Source organism: Oncorhynchus nerka, linkage group LG26 (genome assembly GCF_034236695.1).
Source record: "Oncorhynchus nerka isolate Pitt River linkage group LG26, Oner_Uvic_2.0, whole genome shotgun sequence".
Taxonomy (NCBI): Eukaryota; Metazoa; Chordata; class Actinopteri; order Salmoniformes; family Salmonidae; genus Oncorhynchus; species Oncorhynchus nerka.
The window spans coordinates 52,962,217-52,975,412 of record NC_088421.1 but is presented as its reverse complement, the minus strand read 5'-3'; the positions used below and the strand labels follow the sequence as shown (position 1 = coordinate 52,975,412).

General features: G+C 50.4%; 1 pseudogene; it reads right to left on the bottom strand.

Moving 5' to 3' along the window:
• Positions 1-4,971: 4,971 nt before the first annotated feature.
• LOC135564920 (lethal(2) giant larvae protein homolog 1-like) overlaps positions 4,972-13,196 on the bottom strand; it is an 86,678-nt pseudogene continuing 78,453 nt past the window's right edge.

The window sequence follows — 13,196 nt, the reverse complement described above, 5'->3', positions numbered from 1 at the left end:
TCTAACATCCCAGTTTCTCCTGTAGACTACGGTCAGGATGAGGAACCATCTAACATCCCAGTTTCTCCTGTAGACTACGGTCAGGATGAGGAACCATCTAACATCCCAGTTTCTCCTGTAGACTACGGTCAGGGTGAGGAACCATCTAACATCCCAGTTTCTCCTGTAGACTACGGTCAGGATGAGGAACCATCTAACATCCCAGTTTCTCCTGTAGACTACGGTCAGGATGAGGAACCATCTAACATCCCAGTTTCTCCTGTAGACTACGGTCAGGGTGAGGAACCATCTAACATCCCAGTTTCTCCTGTAGACTACGGTCAGGATGAGGAACCATCTAACATCCCAGTTTCTCCTGTAGACTACAGTCAGGGTGAGGAACCATCTAACATCCCAGTTTCTCCTGTAGACTACGGTCAGGGTGAGGAACCATCTAACATCCCAGTTTCTCCTGTAGACTACGGTCAGGATGAGGAACCATCTAACATCCCAGTTTCTCCTGTAGACTACAGTCAGGATGAGGAACCATCTAACATCCCAGTTTCTCCTGTAGACTACAGTCAGGGTGAGGAACCATCTAACATCCCAGTTTCTCCTGTAGACTACGGTCAGGATGAGGAACCATCTAACATCCCAGTTTCTCCTGTAGACTACGGTCAGGATGAGGAACCATCTAACATCCCAGTTTCTCCTGTAGACTACGGTCAGGATGAGGAACCATCTAACATCCCAGTTTCTCCTGTAGACTACAGTCAGGATGAGGAACCATCTAACATCAGGATGAGGAACCATCTAACATCCCAGTTTCTCCTGTAGACTACGGTCAGGATGAGGAACCATCTAACATCCCAGTTTCTCCTGTAGACTACGGTCAGGATGAGGAACCATCTAACATCCCAGTTTCTCCTGTAGACTACGGTCAGGATGAGGAACCATCTAACATCCCAGTTTCTCCTGGACCTCCTGGACTACAGTCAGGGTGAGGAACCATCTAACATCCCAGTTTCTCCTGTAGACTACGGTCAGGATGAGGAACCATCTAACATCCCAGTTTCTCCTGTAGACTACGGTCAGGATGAGGAACCATCTAACATCCCAGTTTCTCCTGTAGACTACGGTCAGGATGAGGAACCATCTAACATCCCAGTTTCTCCTGTAGACTACGGTCAGGATGAGGAACCATCTAACATCCCAGTTTCTCCTGTAGACTACGGTCAGGATGAGGAACCATCTAACATCCCAGTTTCTCCTGTAGACTACGGTCAGGATGAGGAACCATCTAACATCCCAGTTTCTCCTGTAGACTACGGTCAGGGTGAGGAACCATCTAACATCCAGTTTCTCCTGTAGACTACGGTCAGGATGAGGAACCATCTAACATCCCAGTTTCTCCTGTAGACTACGGTCAGGATGAGGAACCATCTAACATCCCAGTTTCTCCTGTAGACTACGGTCAGGATGAGGAACCATCTAACATCCCAGTTTCTCCTGTAGACTACGGTCAGGATGGGAACCATCTAACATCCCAGTTTCTCCTGTAGACTACGGTCAGGATGAGGAACCATCTAACATCCCAGTTTCTCCTGTAGACTACAGTCAGGATGAGGAACCATCTAACATCCCAGTTTCTCCTGTAGACTACAGTCAGGATGAGGAACCATCTAACATCAGGGTGAGGAACCATCTAACATCCCAGTTTCTCCTGTAGACTACGGTCAGGGTGAGGAACCATCTAACATCCCAGTTTCTCCTGTAGACTACGGTCAGGATGAGGAACCATCTAACATCCCAGTTTCTCCTGTAGACTACGGTCAGGATGAGGAACCATCTAACATCCCAGTTTCTCCTGGCCTGTAGACTACAGTCAGGATGAGGAACCATCTAACATCCCAGTTTCTCCTGTAGACTACGGTCAGGATGAGGAACCATCTAACATCCCAGTTTCTCCTGTAGACTACGGTCAGGATGAGGAACCATCTAACATCCCAGTTTCTCCTGTAGACTACGGTCAGGGTGAGGAACCATCTAACATCCCAGTTTCTCCTGTAGACTACGGTCAGGATGAGGAACCATCTAACATCCCAGTTTCTCCTGTAGACTACGGTCAGGATGAGGAACCATCTAACATCCCAGTTTCTCCTGTAGACTACGGTCAGGGTGAGGAACCATCTAACATCCCAGTTTCTCCTGTAGACTACGGTCAGGATGAGGAACCATCTAACATCCCAGTTTCTCCTGTAGACTACGGTCAGGATGAGGAACCATCTAACATCCCAGTTTCTCCTGTAGACTACGGTCAGGGTGAGGAACCATCTAACATCCCAGTTTCTCCTGTAGACTACGGTCAGGATGAGGAACCATCTAACATCCCAGTTTCTCCTGTAGACTACGGTCAGGATGAGGAACCATCTAACATCCCAGTTTCTCCTGTAGACTACGGTCAGGATGAGGAACCATCTAACATCCCAGTTTCTCCTGTAGACTACGGTCAGGATGAGGAACCATCTAACATCAGGGTGAGGAACCATCTAACATCCCAGTTTCTCCTGGCCTGTAGACTACGGTCAGGATGAGGAACCATCTAACATCCCAGTTTCTCCTGGCCTGTAGACTACGGTCAGGATGAGGAACCATCTAACATCCCAGAATGGCCCGTCGTTAGACAGGAGGTCCAGACAGACAGACAGAGACAGACAGAATGAACAGGATGGTAAGTTGGTGGTTGAAGATATCCCTCTAGTGGTGTGGGGGCTGTGCTTTGGCAAAGTGGGTGGGGTTATATCCTTCCTGTTTGGCCCTGTCCGGGGGTGTCCTCGGATGGGGCCACAGTGTCTCCTGACCCCTCCTGTCTCAGCCTCCAGTATTTATGCTGCAGTAGTTTGTGTCGGGGGGCTAGGGTCAGTTTGTTATATCTGGAGTACTTCTCCTGTCCTATTCGGTGTCCTGTGTGAATCTAAGTGTGCGTTCTCTAATTCTCTCCTTTCTTTCTCTCTCTCGGAGGACCTGAGCCCTAGGACCATGCCCCAGGACTAGGAACCATCTTGCTGTCCCCAGGACTACCTGACAAGATGACTCCTTGCTGTCCCCAGTCCACCTGGCCATGCTGCTGCTCCAGTTTCAACTGTTCTGCCTTACTATTATTCTACCATGCTGGTCATTTATGAACATCTTGGCCATGTTCTGTTATAATCTCCACCCGGCACAGCCAGAAGAGGACTGGCCACCCCACATAGCCTGGTTCCTCTCTAGGTTTCTTCCTAGGTTTTGGCCTTTCTAGGGAGTTTTTCCTAGCCCTCGTGCTTCTACACCTGCATTGCTTGCTGTTTGGGGTTTTAGGCTGGGTTTCTGTACAGCACTTTGAGATATCAGCTGATGTAAGAAGGGCTATATAAATACATTTGATTTGATGAAGCCACCAGACAGACAGACATGAAGCCACCAGACAGACAGACAGACATGAAGCCACCAGACAGACAGACATGAAGCCACCAGACAGACAGACAGACATGAAGCCACCAGACAGACAGACAGACATGAAGCCACCAGACAGACAGACAGACAGACATGAAGCCACCAGACAGACAGACAGACATGAAGCCACCAGACAGACAGACAGACAGACATGAAGCCACCAGACACAGACAGACATGAAGCCACCAGACAGACAGACAGACAGACATGAAGCCACCAGACAGACAGACAGACAGACATGAAGCCACCAGACAGACAGACATGAAGCCACCAGACAGACAGACATGAAGCCACCAGACAGACAGACATGAAGCCACCAGACACAGACAGACAGACAGACATGAAGCCACCAGACAGACAGACATGAAGCCACCAGACAGACAGTTGGTTTAGGAGTAAATACTTTATTAACATTCTCCTTCAGCACCACTAGAGGATCAGAACTCTACAGGAAACAGAGACTCTGATCCTGGTTCCCATGGCTACGAGTGGTTAGTGAGTGAGGCAGGCGGAGACAGACCCTCCTCTCTGCTCTGCTCTACAGTCCTTAATGAGGTCCCTTTAACACAGAGGTCCCCTGACCCAACCACAGAATACTGCTTAGCGTTAACTATGGTGACCGGTTCTACGTTCTCCGATCGTTTGGTAGAACCTCGTCTCCTCTGGGTCCCAACCTAAAGATATTTTACACTGTAAAAAGGTTAAAATAATTGTTGACTTGTGATAGGGTCCTCCTCTGTTACCCAGAACACACCGCTTCACCCAGACAGCGTCCCAACAGTCTAAAGTAGCTCGTCTTCTCCTCCTCCTCCTGATCTGAAAGACCTTCCCTCATCATATATTCTTTATACCGTTTTCCTGCGCAGACGAAGGAGAGGTGAGGAGACGAGAGGAAGAGAAGGAAGCATCTTCAGACTATTGAGATTCAGCCGGCCTGAATTACTCCATTATTAAAACAATTCAGTTAGCGCTCTTGACAGATAGCATTTAGCCAACCGTTAGCTCTAGACAGACAGTTAGCTAACCGTTAGCTCAAGACAGACAGTTAGCTAACCGTTAGCTCAAGACAGACAGTTAGCTAACCGTTAGCTCTAGACAGACAGTTAGCTAACCGTTAGCTCTAGACAGACAGTTAGCTAACCGTTAGCTCTAGACAGACAGTTAGCTAACCGTTAGCTCTAGACAGACAGTTAGCTAACCGTTAGCTCTAGACAGACAGTTAGCTAACCGCTCTAGACAGACAGTTAGCTCTAGACAGACAGTTAGCTAACCGTTAGCTCTAGACATACAGTTAGCTAACCGTTAGCTCTAGACAGACAGTTAGCGAACCGTTAGCTCTAGACAGACAGTTAGCGAACCGTTAGCTCTAGACAGACAGTTAGCTAACCGTTAGCTCTAGACAGACAGTTAGCTAACCGTTAGCTCTAGACAGACAGTTAGCTAACCGTTAGCTCTAGACAGACAGTTAGCTAACCGTTAGCTCTAGACATACAGTTAGCTAACCGTTAGCTCTAGACAGACAGTTAGCTAACCGTTAGCTCTAGACAGACAGTTAGCTAACCGCTAGCTCTAGACAGACAGTTAGCTAACCGTTAGCTCTAGACAGACAGTTAGCTAACCGTTAGCTCTAGACAGACAGTTAGCTAACCGTTAGCTCTAGACAGACAGTTAGCTAACCGTTAGCTCTAGACATACAGTTAGCTAACCGTTAGCTCTAGACAGACAGTGCGAACCGTTAGCTCTAGACAGACAGTTAGCGAACCGTTAGCTCTAGACAGACAGTTAGCTAACCGCTAGCTCTAGACAGACCGTTAGCCAACCGTTAGCTCTAGACATACAGTTAGCTAACCGTTAGCTCTAGACAGACAGTTAGCTAACCGCTAGCTCTAGACAGACCGTTAGCCAACCGTTAGCTTAGCGTTCCAGACTACCTAGAATATAAAATAGCATTTATCAGACGTATAGAAAACATAGTGTATCTATAGCAACATCATCAATAGAAAAGCCTTCGTGGTTAGTTCCTTCATGTTAATAACATGTAATACTGTTTACTTCACTGTGTTAGGCATCTCTCTACTCAACATTAAGTTATAACTTCATCCCTCCATGTTCACAGTTGAAGGGCTGAGAGATGGAGGGAGGGATAGAGGAGGGATGGAGGGAGGGATAGAGGATGGAGGGAGGGATAGAGGAGGGATGGAGGGAGGGAGGGATAGAGGAGGGATGGAGGGAGGGAGGGATAGAGGAGGGAGGGATGAAGGGATGGAGGAGGGATAGAGGAGGGATGGAGGGAGGGATAGAGGAGGGATGGAGGAGAGGGATGGAGGGAGGGATGGAGGGAGGGATAGAGGAGGGACGGATAGAGGAGGGAGGGAGGGATAGAGGAGGGATGGAGGGAGGATGAAGGGATGGAGGGAGGGAGGGATAGAGGAGGGATGAAGGGAGGGAGGAGGGAGGGATGGATGAAGTAGGGGAGGAGGGAGGGAGGGATAGAGGAGGGATGGAGGGATGGATGAAGTAGGGATGGATGGAGGGAGGGAGGGACGAAGTAGGGATAGAAGAGGGATGGATGAAGTAGGGATAGAGGAGGGATGGATGAAGTAGGGATGGAGGGAGGGAAGGATGGAGTAAGGATAGAGGAGGGATGGAGGAGGGATAGAGGAGGGATGGAGGGAGGGATGAAGAGGAGGTCCATCCCCAACATGTCGACCAGGTGTAGTGTGTTAGTGGTTAGAGGAGGGATGAAGAGGAGGTCCATCCCCAACGTGTCGACCAGGTGTAGTGTGTTAGTGGTTAGGTAACAGTTCATCATGACGTTCTTCAGTCATTTCCTCAGTAGCCGAAGTGGTCACATGGTCAGTCCAACAACCCCAGGACTGGAAGGTCGTGATGGGGGGGATGAGAGGAGGAGGAGTGGTCACATGGTCAGTCCAACAACCCCAGGACTGGAAGGCCGTGATGGGGGGGATGAGAGGAGGAGGAGTGGCAGGTAGCATCACATGATCCTCCCACAGCACAGCAGACCTGGTGGACAGACAGACAGACATCTATAGTAGGTCTGGAACAGAGCAGGTTTCACTCCTCAACACAGACAGACCTGGTGGACAGACAGACAGACATCTATAGTAGGTCTGGAACAGAGCAGGTTTCACTCCTCAACACAGACAGACCTGGTGGACAGACAGACATCAACACACTTGGCCTTCTAGCATCTCTGGGATGGAAATGGAATGGTCACATGATGTGTCCACCAGAGGGCAACAGACTAGATATTTAAGGAAGAGAGAAGAGAGCTAAAGAGGAGAGCTAGAGAGGGGGGAGAGAGGAGAGCAAGAGAGGGGGAGAGAGGAGAGAGGGGAGAGGAGAGCAAGAGAGGGGTGAGAGAGGAGAGCTAGAGAGGGGAGAGAGGAGAGGTGAGAGAGGAGAGCTAGAGGGGGGAGGAGAGCTAGAGAGGGGAGGGGAGGAGAGCTAGAGAGGGGGAGGAGAGCTAGAGAGGGGTGAGAGGGAGAGCTAGAGAGGGGGAGGAGAGCTAGAGAGAGGGGGAGAGAGGAGAGCAAGAGAGGGGGAGAGAGGAGAGCAAGAGAGGGGTGGGGAGGAGAGCTAGAGAGGGGAGGAGAGAGCTGATGGTCAGGGGCCGGAACATAATTACAGTTGGGGTATAATGAGGAGTACCCTGGGGTAGGGGGTATAATGAGGAGAACCCTGGGTATAATGAGGAGAACCCTGGGGTAGGGGGTATAATGAGGAGAACCCTGGGGTAGGGGTATAATGAGGAGTACCCTGGGGTAGGGGGTATAATGAGGGAGAACCCTGGGTATAATGAGGAGAACCCTGGGGTAGGGGGTATAATGAGGAGAACCCTGGGTATAATGAGGAGAACCCTGGGGTAGGGGGTATAACGAGGAGAACCCTGGGATAAGGGGTATAATGAGGGTAGGGGGCATAACGAGGAGAACCCTGGGGTATGGGGGTATAATGAGGAGAACCCTGGGGTATGGGGGCCGAGGAGAACCCTGGGGTAGGGGTATAATGAGGAGAACCCTGGGGTAGGGGTATAATGAGGAGAACCCTGGGGTAGGGGGTATAGTGAGGAGAACCCTGGGGTAGGGGGTATAACGAGGAGAACCCTGGGTATAATGAGAAGAACCCTGGGGGTAGGAGGTATAACGAGGAGAACCCTGGGGTAGGGGGTATAACGAGGAGAACCCTGGGGTAAGGGGGTATAACGAGGGAACCCTGGGGTAAGGGGTATAACGAGGGAACCCTGGGGTAAGGGGGTATAACGAGGGGAACCCTGGGGTAAGGGGTATAACGAGGGAACCCTGGGGTAAGGGGTATAACGAGGGGAACCCTGGGGTAAGGGGTATAATGAGGGGAACCCTGGGATAAGGGGGATATAAACCCTGAGGGTAGGGGGTATAACGAGGAGAACCCTGGGTATAATGAGAAGAACCCTGGGGTAGGAGGTATAACGAGGAGAACCCTGGGGTAGGGGGTATAACGAGGAGAACCCTGGGGTAAGGGGTATAAACCCTATGAGGGGAACCCTGGGGTAGGGGTATAATGAGGAGAACCCTGGGTATATAATGAGGAGAACCCTGGGGTAGGGGTATAATGAGGAGAACCCTGGGGTAGGGTCGTATAATGAGGAGTACCCTGGGGTAGGGGGTATAATGAGGAGAACCTGGGTATAATGAGAACACTGGGGTAGGGGGTATAATGAGGAGAACCCTGGGTATAATGAGGAGAACCCTGGGGTAGGGGGTATAACGAGGAGAACCCTGGGGTAGGGGGTATAATGAGGAGAACCCTGGGTATAATGAGGAGAACCCTGGGTATAATGAGGAGAACCCTGGGGTAGGGGGTATAATGAGGAGAACCCTGGGGTAGGGGGTATAATGAGGAGTACCCTGGGTATAATGAGGAGTACCCTGGGTATAATGAGGAGAACCCTGGGGTAGGGGGCATAATGAGGAGAACCCTGGGGTAGGGTTATAACGAGGAGAACCCTGGGGTAGGGGGTATAATGAGGAGAACCCTGGGTATAATGAGGAGAACCCTGGGGTAGGGGGTATAATGAGGAGAACCATGGGTATAATGAGGAGAACCCTGGGGTAGGGGGTATAAAGAGGAGAACCCTGGGGTAGGGGGGTATAAAGAGGAGAACCCTGGGGTAGGGGGTATAATGAGGGAGAACCCTGGGTATAATGAGGAGAACCCTGGGTATAATGAGGAGAACCCTGGGGTAGGGGGTATAATGAGGAGAACCCTGGGGTAGGGGGTATAACGAGGAGAACCCTGGGTATAATGAGGAGAACCCTGGGATAAGGGGATAATGAGGGTAGGGGGTATAACGAGGAGAACCCTGGGGTATGGGGGTATAATGAGGAGAACCCTGGGGTAGGGGGTATAATGAGGAGAACCCTGGGGTAGGGGTATAATGAGGAGAACCCTGGGGTAGGGGGTATAATGAGGAGAACCCTGAGGAGAACCCTGGGGTAGCGGGGTATAACGAGGAGAACCCTGGGTATAATGAGAAGAACCCTGGGGTAGGGGTATAATGAGGAGAACCCTGGGGTAGGGGGTATAACGAGGAGAACCCTGGGGTAAGGGGTATAACGAGGGGAACCCTGGGGTAAGGGGTATAACGAGGAGAACCCTGGGGTAGGGGGTATAACGAGGAGAGCCCTGGGGTAAGGGGGTATAATGAGGAGAACCCTGGGGTAGGGGGTATAATGAGGAGTACCCTGGGGTAGGGGGTATAATGAGGAGAACCTGGGTATAATGAGAACACTGGGGTAGGGGGTATAATGAGGAGAACCCTGGGTATAATGAGGAGAACCCTGGGGTAGGGGGTATAACGAGGAGAACCCTGGGGTAGGGGGTATAATGAGGAGAACCCTGGGTATAATGAGGGAACCCTGGGTATAATGAGGAGAACCCTGGGGTAGGGGGTATAATGAGGAGAACCCTGGGGTAGGGGGTATAATGAGGAGTACCCTGGGTATAATGAGGAGTACCCTGGGTATAATGAGGAGTACCCTGGGTATAATGAGGGAGAACCCTGGGGTAGGGGGCATAATGAGGAGAACCCTGGGGTAGGGGGTATAACGAGGAGAACCCTGGGGTAGGGGGTATAATGAGGAGAACCCTGGGTATAATGAGGAGAACCCTGGGGTAGGGGTATAATGAGGAGAACCATGGGTATAATGAGGAGAACCCTGGGGTAGGGGGTATAATGAGGAGAACCCTGGGGTAGGGGTATAAAGAGGAGAACCCTGGGGTAGGGGTATAAAGAGGAGAACCCTGGGGTAGGGGGTATAATGAGGAGAACCCTGGGTATAATGAGGAGAACCCTGGGTATAATGAGGAGAACCCTGGGGTAGGGGGTATAATGAGGAGAACCCTGGGGTAGGGGGTATAACGAGGAGAACCCTGGGTATAATGAGGAGAACCCTGGGATAAGGGGTATAATGAGGGTAGGGGGTATAACGAGGAGAACCCTGGGGTATGGGGGGTATAATGAGGAGAACCCTGGGGTATGGGGGTAAATGAGGAGAACCCTGGGGTAGGGGGTATAATGAGGAGAACCCTGGGGTAGGGGGTATAATGAGGAGAACCCTGGGGTAGGGGGTATAGTGAGGAGAACCCTGGGGTAGCGGGGTATAACGAGGAGAACCCTGGGTATAATGAGAAGAACCCTGGGGTAGGAGGTATAATGAGGAGAACCCTGGGGTAGGGGGTATAACGAGGAGAACCCTGGGGTAAGGGGGGTATAACGAGGGGAACCCTGGGGTAAGGGGGTATAACGAGGAGAACCCTGGGGTAAGGGGTATAACGAGGAGAACCCTGGGGTAGGGGGTATAACGAGGAGAACCCTGGGGTAAGGGGGTATAACGAGGAGAACCCTGGGGTAGGGGGTATAACGAGGAGAGCCCTGGGGTAAGGGGGTATAACGAGGGGAACCCTGGGGTAAGGGGGTATAATGAGAAGAACCCTGGGGTAGGAGGTATAACGAGGAGAACCCTGGGGTAGGGGTATAACGAGGAGAACCCTGGGGTAAGGGGTATAACGAGGAGAACCCTGGGGTAGGGGGTATAACGAGGAGAGCCCTGGGGTAAGGGGTATAACGAGGGTGTAGTGGTGTGTGTTGTTACCTGGTCAGGTGTAGTAGTGTGTGTTGTTACCTGGTCAGGTGTAGTGGTGTGTGTTGTTACCTGGTCAGGTGTAGTGGTGTGTGTTGTTACCTGGTCAGGTGTAGTGGTGTGTGTTGTTACCTGGTCAGGTGTAGTGGTGTGTGTTGTTACCTGGTCAGGTGTAGTGGTGTGTGTTGTTACCTGGTCAGGTGTAGTGGTGTGTGTTGTTACCTGGTCAGGTGTAGTAGTGTGTGTTGTTACCTGGTCAGGTGTAGTAGTGTGTGTTGTTACCTGGTCAGGTGATCAGGACTCCTAGAGAACATCCGTCCTCATCTGTGATGTTCCTCAAGTTATTCTCTACCTCGTCCACGGAACTACACACACACACACACACACACACACACACACACACACACACACACACACTACACACACACACACACACACACACACACACACGTGAATAAACCAGACCAGACAAGGCCTTAGTCAGGGATGTTATAACACTAGAGACAGACCAGGCCTTAGTCAGGGATGTTATAACACTAGAGACAGACCAGGCCTTAGTCAGGGATGATGCTGTTATAACACTAGAGACAGACCAGGCCTTAGTCAGGGATGTTATAACACTAGAGACAGACCAGGCCTTAGTCAGGGATGATGCTGTTATAACACTAGAGACAGACCAGGCCTTAGTCAGGGATGATGCTGTTATAACACTAGAGACAGACCAGGCCTTAGTCAGGGATGATGCTGTTATAACACTAGAGACAGACCAGGCCTTAGTCAGGGATGATGCTGTTATAACACTAGAGACAGACCAGGCCTTAGTTATAATAACACTAGAGACAGACCAGGCCTTAGTCAGGGATGATGCTGTTATAACACTAGAGACAGACCAGGCCTTAGTCAGGGATGTTATAACACTAGAGACAGACCAGGCCTTAGTCAGGGATGTTATAACACTAGAGACAGACCAGGCCTTAGTCAGGGATGTTATAACACTAGAGACAGACCAGGCCTTAGTCAGGGATGTTATAACACTAGAGACAGACCAGGCCTTAGTCAAGGATGATGCTGTTATAACACTAGAGACAGACCAGGCCTTATAGTCAAGGATGTTATGATGCTGTTATAACACTAGAGACAGACCAGGCCTTAGTCAGGGATGTTATAACACTAGAGACAGACCAGGCCTTAGTCAAGGATGATGCTGTTATAACACTAGAGACAGACCAGGCCTTAGTCAAGGATGTTATAACACTAGAGACAGACCAGGCCTTAGTCAGGATGTTATGACACTAGAGACAGACCAGGCCTTAGTCAGGGATGATGCTGTTATAACACTAGAGACAGACCAGGCCTTAGTCAGGGATGTTATAACACTAGAGACAGACCAGGCCTTAGTCAGGGATGTTATAACACTAGAGACAGACCAGGCCTTAGTCAAGGATGATGCTGTTATAACACTAGAGACAGACCAGGCCTTAGTCAGGGATGATGCTGTTATAACACTAGAGACAGACCAGGCCTTAGTCAAGGATGTTATGATGCTGTTATGACACTAGAGACAGACCAGGCCTTAGTCAAGGATGTTATAACACTAGAGACAGACCTGTTATGACACTAGAGACAGGCCTTAGTCAAGGATGTTATAACACTAGAGACAGACCAGGCCTTAGTCAGTAATGTAACTGAGTCTCTCTGGATAAGAACGTCTGTTAAGTGACTAACATGTTAATGTAACTGATATAATATCTTACGTGAGGAAGTCCCTGACGTCCTCTACAGTGAGTTCTCGGTGGTGTCCAGGCTGACGTCAGCCATGCTGAGGGGGGGAGTCAGAGGGGAGAGGGGAGGCGGGGAGGACAGGCTACACTGGCGGTCCTCGGTTAACCCTGGGGTCAGGGGTTAGAGGTCAGACTGAGGCAATGTGAAAGGGATCGGTTGACAGCCAGCTAGTAACTGTTAGTGTAACAGTATAACTTTAGACCGTCCCTCGCCCATACCCGGGCGCGAACCAGGACCCTCTGCACACATCAACAACTGTCACCCACGAAGCATCGTTACCCATCGCTCCACAAAAACCGCGGCCCTTGCAGAGCAAGGGGAACTACTACTTCAAGGTCTCAGAGCAAGTGACGTCACTGATTGAAACGCTATTTAGCGCGCACCGCTAACTAAGCTAGCCGTTTCACATCCGTTACATTAGCAGAAGGACCAATGAGAAGCGTTCCACGTACCTTCAGCCTGGTTCCAGTGAGTTCCGTTGGCCCGGAGAGGCATGGCTGCGTCGTCGCTATGGAGACAGAGAACAGCATCAGAGCAGTAGCTCACTGTGTTGTTGATACTGGGGCGGCGTAGCCTAGTGGTTAGCGCGTTGGACCAGTAACCGCAAAGGTTTTCTAGATCAAATCCCGAGCTGACAAGGTAAAAATCTGTCGTTCTGCCCTGAACAAGACAGTTAACCCACTGTTCCTAGGCAGTCATTGAAAATAAGAATTTGTTCTTAACTGACTTGCCTAGTTCAATAAAGGTTAAATAAATTAAAATTGAGCATCTTGATCTTAATGAGGAAGCTAAATTGAA